We start from the raw sequence: 9739 nt of genomic DNA, 5'->3' as shown, positions 1-9739 counted from the left end.
GTCTTGGGGACCCCCAACACAACCTTTTTCTTTTGGGTTTATCAAGGGATAAAACGAAAGCCTTGGAGATTTTGAGGAACTCAAAGGCCTTTGAAAATCCCTCCAGTAAGAGATCTCTTAATGCAGAGGGACCTAGGCCATCTTGGGGTTTGAGCAGATAGTCGGAAGAAAAGAACCCCCTCCCTGTTCTAATTAGTCTTATAACCCACCGTATAACCTATGACTGAAACTAGAGTTTCAGTCATAGCTGTCTCAGGAAAATTGGGTTGCTTTGTACATACAAAACCTTTTCCTCTAAGCAAGAACATGGCAAGGGCAGAAGGGAGAGTCTAAAAGATGAGAGATGAGCTTCAGACCTGCCCAGGGCCGTTAGAACCCCATGGTTCGGTTTTCTAACATTGGAATATATCACGGTGTTTTATCAGTTTTTAAAATTTTCAAAATCTGAAAAGTTCATAAAATGATAATTTATTATTCTTTTTTTTAAAGATTTTATTTATTTATTTTTTTTACAGAAATCACAAGTAGGCAGAGAGGCAGGCAGAGAGAGAGAGGGGGAAGCAGGCTCCCTGCTGAGCCGAGAGCCCAACGCGGGGCTCGATCCCAGGACCCTGAGATCATGACCCGAGCCAAAGGCAGAGGCTTTAACCCACTGAGCCACCCAGGCGCCCCTAATTTTTTACTTTCTAAGTAAAGCACAGAAGTGTATAAATCACAAGATCACTCTAGGGGAAAGGCACATCTTTAAGCCTTACCGTTAGAATTTATACTATCGTGAAATAGTATAAAATCTCTGTCTACTTGCCCAAGAACTATAATCCCATCACAAAATCCACCTGAACATTTTAGGGGACACATGGGTTGGCTTTTCCCCCTGTCTTGGCAGATTAAACCTCTGCAGATCAGCATTCCAGATCAATGATGGACTCCCAGGGAACATGAATGCTGTGATCAACAAATGGGGGCAAAGGGCACCCTGACGTATCCCCCAGTGCATACTGTGCAGGTCACCGATTATCGATGGCTGGAAAGTGCATTAGCTTGCAGCACGGTTCTGTAATGACGAACGCGCAGGTGCACCCAGTCCCAGGCCAGAGGACTCCAGAGCAGATATACTGGAGCTGGAATCCTGGATTTTCTTTCTACTTGTTGGCTCTGTGACCGTGGGGAATTTTTTTAACTCCACTACCTCTCATTTTTGTCATCTGTAAAAAGTGCACAATCACTGCTACATCCGTAGGTGTTTTGAGGACTCAGTGAGTAAGGTATCCAAAAAGGAGGGTGAACACGGGACACGGGAGGAGCGCGGCTGCGAGTGGATGGCAGATTCACACCTGCCGTGGGGGGGCTCGCTCTGCCCTGAGTGGTACCATGCAGCAGCGGCATAAACACGATGTTGACCTCACGTGGCCCTTTTAAGAAGCACGCAGAGTCACCCACGTGGCGTGCTAGAGAGGCGTAGCCCAGCCCTAGTCCTCAGTAAACGCTCCCCTGCCATTACTGGTACCCAAAATATCTCAGAGCTCACGTCTCTGACATCTTGCTTTCTACGGTTCCTTGCATCCAATCTGTTTCCTTCATACCAAACAGATTGCAGATCTTTTGAAAAATAGAAATGAATTCAGAGAGTATAGTAGTCTGGAGCAGCAGGAAGAGAAAAGAGCTCCCGCTGCTCTCCGGAAGGTCTAGGGAGGTGAGCGGGTGCGTGCAGGAGATCTTGAGACTAGAAGTCAGGAGGGTAGAAGCACTGAGAGCAAAGATGTGTGGACAGTGGGGAGGAGGATCCTTCCAAGGATGCCCACTCCAAGAAGGAGAGGAAGATCTTCTGTTATCGTCAGTACACTGTTGGTGCTGTAGAAGCATCTCACGTTCATTGTTCAAGTGTGCTCACCTACCAGACTAGCTGCCTAGAGGGTAAGCATCACACATCACCTTCACCTAGAACCCCTCCTCCCAGGTAAAGCCTGCATATTGAATGGATGCCTGAAAATTGTTTATTCCGTATTCAAAGAGCCAAGAGGTGAATGGTCTCAGTGGCTTTCCTTTGTATCCACAAGCAGTACCCAGGACAGAAAGCCTTGCAGGGATCCACCCAGCAAATTCCAGTTTTGATAGAAACATCACCTGCGAACCGATCTTCAGGAGCCTTTCTGCATTTAGCATCAACAGTGCCCTGGTGTGCAAAGGAGGTCAACATTAGTAGAAATTCATCACGTCCATGAAGAACATAGCTTATCAGCGACAGCAGTGTTAATAGAATCCATAACTGAGTCAGTCAAGCAATTATAATGTGAGAGGACAGAAGGTGGCGGCTGTCCGTGCTACAGCTGAAAAAAGCTGACGTGGAGCTTGAAGAACCAAAGCTTCGGTGAGCAATGCCTTTGTTAATGATATATTCTAGATGTGCTTAAAACAAAGCCTCTGAGTCACGTTGGGTTTGAGGATGACTGTCAGCCTGCACCCAGATGGCCCGAAAGTGAATTGGCAATTCATTTATTTGTTTTGTTACTCATGAGAAAGTGTTTGCTGAGGGCCAGCAATGTGCCTGGCTCTATTCTCAGAGCGGGGGTGGGGCGTCAGAGAGCGGGGTTCATGTCATCACTCAGACCGTGATGATGGCTGCTCATCATGGTTTATTGTCCAGACTGCAATCTGGCTGGGAGTTAATATGATGGTGAACGGGGATGGAAGAGCAGAGAGAAAACTGTATTTTAAGTGTACATCAGTATAATGGATCTAAGGTCAAATTTCTTAAACTGGCCCATGAACAATGTGCCTTGAGGTGTGTCAAATCCAAATAAATACAGAGCAACTTCAGGGAGCTCTCCCTACTTATTTTACTTGAAAATGTGAGGGAAACCTGTGATTTTTGAATATAGTTAAGTAATATTGGGGAATGCAGAATTTCCTATTTCTTTTTAAAGATTTTATTTATTTATTTGACAGAGAAAGATCACAAGCAGGCAGAGAGGCAGAGAGAGAGAGAGAGAGAGAGAGAGAGAAACAGGCTCCCCGCTGAGCAAAGTGCCTGATGCAGGGCTCGATCCCAGAACCCTGAGATCATGATCTCAGGCAGCGGCTTAACCCATTGAGCCACCCAGGTGCCCTCCTATTTTTTTTTTTTTTTTTTTTTTTTTTTTATGGTGAAGCACGGAGCTTGAGGGAATTTTCTCTCTTCTAGCAGCACCTTCAAATCTAGATCTTTTAGAGGATGTGTTTGTTCTGTTCTGCTACGAGGGTCGTCCGATGCAAAAAAAAATCTGGAGTCTTGTTTCAGGGTGTTTTTTCTATTCCCACATGTTCTGGTTAAATTTCTCATTTGACATAATCTACAACTACCACTTCTTGCGATAGAATGAGAGTGGTTTAGAGGATGGTAGTATTGGGTGTTCGTGAAAACAAGGCTTAACTTTTAATGGAAACCAGTCTGGTCGCTCCATAACCACACATGAGAAGGTAATCGTCATTTTTTACTGTTATAGCTGGAATGTAAAAGCTCCAAGGAAAGCTGTCCAAATGGTGTCTTCTTTTTTTCAAGAGAAGACACCTCATAAATAAGAGCTGACATTAAAATAAACTAAAGTAATTGATTTGGGGAACAATGAGGACAAAGTATTGGATGACCTAAGTTCTCCACCGACAGCGAAGGTCAAGCTCAGAAGAGGTCACGGATGTATTGATTCATAAGACATGGCACTGGCCTGCAGAGGTCGGCTGGGAGTGAAAGAATTTTGATAGTTTGAGAAATAATCTGATCAATTCATGGATTAGGGTCACTTGGGTCCCTAGCAAGGCTTCTCGAAGCTCTTTGTGAATAGGGACGGTCTAGTTGCTTGTTAAGTCTATGGATTCTTGGCATCCATCCCAAAGATTCCAATTCAATAGGTCTCCGGTTGGTTTGGGGATCATGCGTGTCCTCACCAGCATCTCAGGGGGTTCTGATACAAGTTGTAATTTGACTGTAGCTTGAGAAAATTTGGCACTGGGGGGGCCATGGACAGACTTCATCGTCGTTGAGATGGAATGGCAATTAGTTTTGTGTGTTCATATTCCTGGAGAGAGGAGCCATATCTTTCTTCTGATTCTCAATGGGGTCCTTACACAAGAGCACTTGAGGCTAGGAAGGAGACCCCAAAGCGGGACCCTGCAGTCTGCAAGATAAAGGAAGGAGATAGACGAGTAGAGCTATATGGACTGGCATGGCCATTTAGTGCATGGCTATAAAGAACCAATTTGGACCTAAAAATAAATTAAAATATTGGATTAAAAACAAAGGAGAGGGGGCGCCTGGGTGGCTCAGTGGGTTAGGGCCTCTGCCTTTGGCTCGGGTCATGATCCCAAGGTCCTGGAATTGAGCCCCGCATCAGGCTCTCAGCTTGGCGGGGAGCCTGCTTCCTCCTCTCTCTCTGTCTGCCTCTCTGCCTACTTGTGATCTTCATCTGTCAAATGAATAAATAAAATCTTTAAAAAAAAAATAAAAAAACAAAGGATAGAGGGTGCCTGGGTGGCTCAGTGGATTAAAGCTTCTGCCTTCAGCTCAGGTCACAATCTCAGGTTCCTGGGATCGAGGCCTGCTCTCTGCTTAGCAAGGAGCCTGCTTCCTCCTCTCTCTCTGCCTGCCTGTCTGCCTACTTGGGATCTCTCTATCAAATAAATAAATAAAAATCTTTTAAAAATTATTTTAAAGAAAAACAAAGGAGAGAAGATACTTTATAGATGTCTCAGGATGGGAGCAATTCATGTCTCAAGACCTTCCATCTAGCTCCCTGTCAACAGACACATTATTCTTAGGACAGTGCGGGGAGGAAACATGCGGGGGCAGCTGGAACTGTCATAGGCAAGCATCACATGTTCCCAGACGGACGGATTACTTTTAACCTCCCTGGAAGGCTGACCAAGAGGCCGGGAATGCTGGACTGATCGTAATTACGGGAAAGAGATCCGGGTTTCTGGGTTTTTCTCCCACCCACTGGCTCCCCCAAGTGCTCTCCAAACAGATGTCAAAGAAAGGTGGAAGGGTAGAAGGTGACAGAGCTTAATCAGTACAAAAAAAGAAAGGAATCAAGAAATAAAAAGAGGAGGAAGGGAAGGGGAATGCGTTTCCATCCCTGAAAAATGGATTTCTCATAAAAAGAAATGGTTTCATCTCCGTGATCAGACACTGCATCGAGCCTCTTATCGATGTTTCTACGAGGCTACGGTGCACTCTGCAGGGCCTGTGGCTTTATAGAGAGAGATCCGGTGAAGGACCACTGGGCAAGCAGTAGAGAGACGGGCTCCCACCCCTGCCAGGGTAGTGTTGTGTTGCAGGAGAGGGTCATTCTCCATACCCAAGCCCTACATTTGGCACCTTTTGTTTACTCTGTGCTCTCACCCTGTGGTGACTGGTCGCTCCACAACCCCACATGAGAAGGTAATCATCATTTTTTACTGTTATAGCTGGAATATAAAAGCTCCAAGGAAAGCTGTCCAAATGGTGTCTTCTTTTTTTCAAGAGAAGACACCTCATAAATAAGAGCTGACAGCGAGTCTGCCTGGTTTGAGGGGTGAACTTCTGTTTTCTAGGTTCCTCGCCCTCAGAAAGGGACCACCATGTTCTCTCCCACCCCCAGCCCCAGCCCCTGAAGGAGCGCCGTGTACCCTCCCTGCCTTGAGATGATCTGATAAGAGCTTTAACCTCCCCTTGATGTGGCTGCCTCAGCCCCTGAGCCTACGTTGGGGGGGGGGGGGTTGGTCTCTGTACGAGCCTGGATTCCAGGGGTGGGGACATGAAGCTGGAGTTCAAGAATGCTGACACTCTCCTCCCCAAGGTCAGGCTGCCACATGCTAACCAGCTGTGGTTTGCAGCGTACCAGGGGCCCTAAGAGGAAGGTAAAGGCAATAGGTGAGTCTACTGAGATCCAGCACACCTGGCAATGGCCTCAGCCAGCTGAAGAGGCATGGACGAAGGGACGATTTACAGAAGCAGGCTGGAAGTAAGCAGAAGAATGGGAAGCCCATTATGACATGGAATCATAAAGGTTCCAGCTGGAGCTGCAGCCATGGGATGACCAGCTCCTGCTGACCCACGCCAGGGAGGGAGAGCAGAGGGGCATCAACAAACACCCCAGCCTCTCCCTTCTGCCCTCCCAGGATTGTGGCCAGTGGCACCCCTTGGCTGGATCCAATTAGAGGCCAGAGGGCCAGGAAGCTCCAGTAAGGGAGCCTCTAGAAGTCAGCCTTCTGGGCACAGAGCCAGGTAGAGAAAGACAGATGAGTCATGTGCATGTGAGAGGTTGTAGTGGATGAAAACGGATGAAAACCAGTCCAGATATAGAAAAAGGATGTAGATGAGAGGCTTGTGACCTGGTTGTGGCCACAGAGGTTGACCATGAATGAATCTCTTTCTGTCTGAAGCTCCCAATACAAGAGTGGGTGGGTGGGAGGCTCCCCACGCTTGTTAAGTTTTATGAAACAAGTCATAGGATGGTGTTAGGGACCGAATTCTGCCTCCCTCAATTCCTATATTGAAGCCCTAACCCCCCATATGATAGCATTTGGAGATAGGGACTTTAGGGAGGTAATTAAGGTTAAATGAAGTTGGAAGGGTGGGACTCAAACTGGATTAGCCTGGGGTCTGTAGAAGACAAGGAATAAACACCTGAGAGCTCTCTGTCTGTTTATGGGCACGTATAGGGAGGACCAGGTGAGGACGCAGTGAGGAGGGAGACGTTTGTAAGCCAGGGAGGGAGGCCCGGCCATATACCAACCTCACTGACCCCTTGATCTCGGGGTTGCTGCCTCCAGGGCTGTGAGAAAGAAATCAGAGTCACCTAGTGTAAGTCACCTAGCCTGTGGCGTTCTGTGTTGACAGCCTGAGAAAGCTAACACAGATGGAAACTCCCCTGTAGAGAATCCAAAATTGGGGCAGGACATTGTTATCTAAGGGCAAACAGTAGAAAATGAAGGGCCTTTGTTGACACACCCTCTGCCTGATTCTCCTGGAGTTCTGAATCTTTTTGTCACTCCTTAAAAGGGGAACAGTGGATGATTTGGGGCTTGGCAAAGAAAAGGGAGCGTTTTCCATGACCTTGCATGAGGATTCCCCTAAAATAGGCAGAAATCATCAGTGAAAGAGACCTTTGGAGCAGGAAGGGTCCAGACATCCTGTGATGGGTGTAGAGCAGCTAAGGTGGACACAGACAGGGAATTTATCAGGTGAGGGAGGCAGCTTCTTTGACTCATGTGATGTCTACACCAGCCTCAGCCTAGGTGGCCCCCAAACCAGGGGGAAGCAGAGGAGCTCTCCCAGGACATCATCTGGTCTGACAAGGTCTTGGCTGTCTGGGTCCAGCTATGCTCACTGGGGTGGTGGGCAGAGACAGGTTCGAGATTTGTCTATCCGCAGATCCCGATCTGGAGCAGTCTAGAGATGGTCATCAGGATGGACGAGAGCACTCAGGTGCCCAGAAAGAACCAGCCTGATAGCAATTTAGTGCTTGGAATTTGGAACCTCTTCTCTTGGGCCTTCTGATTTGCAGCTTATATTTGAAGCAGTGCTCGTTGTAACGGTGTCTTCATGATATGTCAGATTTCCTCTGACCGTCAGACACCTGGATGCCTTGTTTTCACCTCGGTGTGTGTTCCTCTGGAGAAAATAACTATTTCCCTGAGTCGTCCACAGGTAAACTAGAGTAAACCATCCATATGCCCCGGGACCAGATATTCCAATACATCCCCAAAATTGGGGGGAAAAAGAAAGGGATACTATTAACTATATTCATAGAAATCTCCTCTGATAAAATTCCCCGGATAAGCTCGAGTTGGTTCGGATATATACCATTCCATTCTTTTTGCTAGGATTTTATTTAGGACTTTTGTTGCTATATTTGTGAATATGATGAATATAGAATTTTCTTTTTTTGCTTTGTCTGAGTAAGCCTTTGGTACTGGAGTTATGCTAACTTTATAAAATATACTGACCTACATGAAAAAAAAACTATAAGGCTTTACTAAGAGCTATAAAAAATGGTTGAAGGGAGAAAAACCAGATGGAGATATTCCCTACTGGATGCAAAGTGAACATTAAAAAATGTTTACTTCTTGCCATAAATGTTTAGGTTATTATAGACTTCACCATCATCTTTCAGAATTTGATAAAATAAACATAAAGTTTGTCTGGAAAGGGAAAAAAGCAGAAAAGAGTAATTTTGTTATTAGGGTTCTCAGTGTATTTTCTAGATAATGTAGTAAACAGATTTAATTTTTCTCAGCGGGTGGTCTTTTTTGTTTAACCACTGTTACTGATCTCACCTTGTACAAGGACATTCCCAGTGTGGTCAGGGAACGTGATTCTGGGATTTCTGGTCTCGGGAATTCTGTCATGTTCTCTTTTTAGCTACAATGTGGTCATCTCTTACACACAGTCCTCTGTATAATCTTTGTAGGTAAAGATAGTCTCCTTCATTATTTATTTATTTATTTACCAGAGAGAGAGAGAGCGCACAAGCCAACAGAAGCAGAGAGAGAAGTAGGCTCCCCGCTGAGCAAGTGAATGTGGGACTCGATCCCGGGACCCTGGGATCATGACCTGAGCCAAAGACAGCGACTTAACCGACTGAGTCACCCAGACGCCCAGTGTACTTTATTATTGTAAAATTGTAAATCTACCTTATTCTTAAGTATGTTCTTTCTTTAAAGCCTATTCTTTTTTATTTATTTTACTTTTTTAATTTTTAATTTTTTAAAAAATATTTTTATTTATTTAACAGAGAGAGATCACAAGTAGGCAGAGAGGCAGGCAGGGGGCGGGGAGCAGGCTCCCCGATGAGCAGAGAGCCCGATGTGGGACTCGATCCCAGGATCCTGAGATCATGACCTGAGCCAAAGGCAGAGGCTTAACCCACTGAGCCACCCAGGCACTCCAAGCCTTGTTCTTTTTAAAAAGGTTTTATTTAGGGGCACCTGGGTGGCTCAGTGGGTTAAAGCCTCTGCCTTTGGCTCAGGTCATGATCTCAGGGTCCTGGGATCGAGCCCCGCATCAGGCTCTCTCCTTGGCAGGGAGCCTGCTTCCCTCTCTCTCTCTCTCTCTGCCTGCCTCTCTGCCTGCTTGTGATCTCTCTCTCTGTGTCAAATAAATAAAATCTTTTAAAAAAATAATAAAAGGTTTTATTTATTCATTTTAGAGAGAGAGAGCACAAGTGAGCAGGGAAAGGGGCAGAAGGAGGAGAGAATCTCCAACAGACTTCCCGCTGAGTGCAGAGCTGGATGCGGGGCTTGATTTCATAACCCTGATATATGACCTGAGCTGAACGCGAGAGTCCAACGCTTAACCAACTCAGCCACCCCAGTGCCCCTTAACTCTATTTTTTTTAAATCTGGCAAACTATTTCAAAGTCAAAAGTTGAATGACCCACTGAGGGTAGAATTGCAACATATATTTGAGAGACAAATAATAAATTATTTGTAAGGTCACAAGAGGAGGGAAAAGATCCATGACTATGAACCTTATTTCCGCTCTTTCAGTAATGTAAAATTATATCTTTTGACCTACTTAATGCTTTTTCTTGAGTCCTCTCTTGCCCATCTTTGAACATTTTTATTCCTGCTTCCGTTTCTTTCCCATTTGCCAAATATATCGCTTTGCCTTTTTTTTTTATTTTTAACTTTCTTGGGTCATTTTATTTTTAGGTGCATTTTATAAGCAGAATATCTTCGGATTTTAAAAAATTAATCCAAGTTTGCCCTTTTGAGGAGAAGT

Source organism: Mustela nivalis (assembly GCF_964662115.1).
Source record: "Mustela nivalis genome assembly, chromosome: 11".
Taxonomy (NCBI): domain Eukaryota; kingdom Metazoa; phylum Chordata; class Mammalia; order Carnivora; family Mustelidae; genus Mustela; species Mustela nivalis.
Note: the sequence above shows the minus strand (reverse complement) of the source record.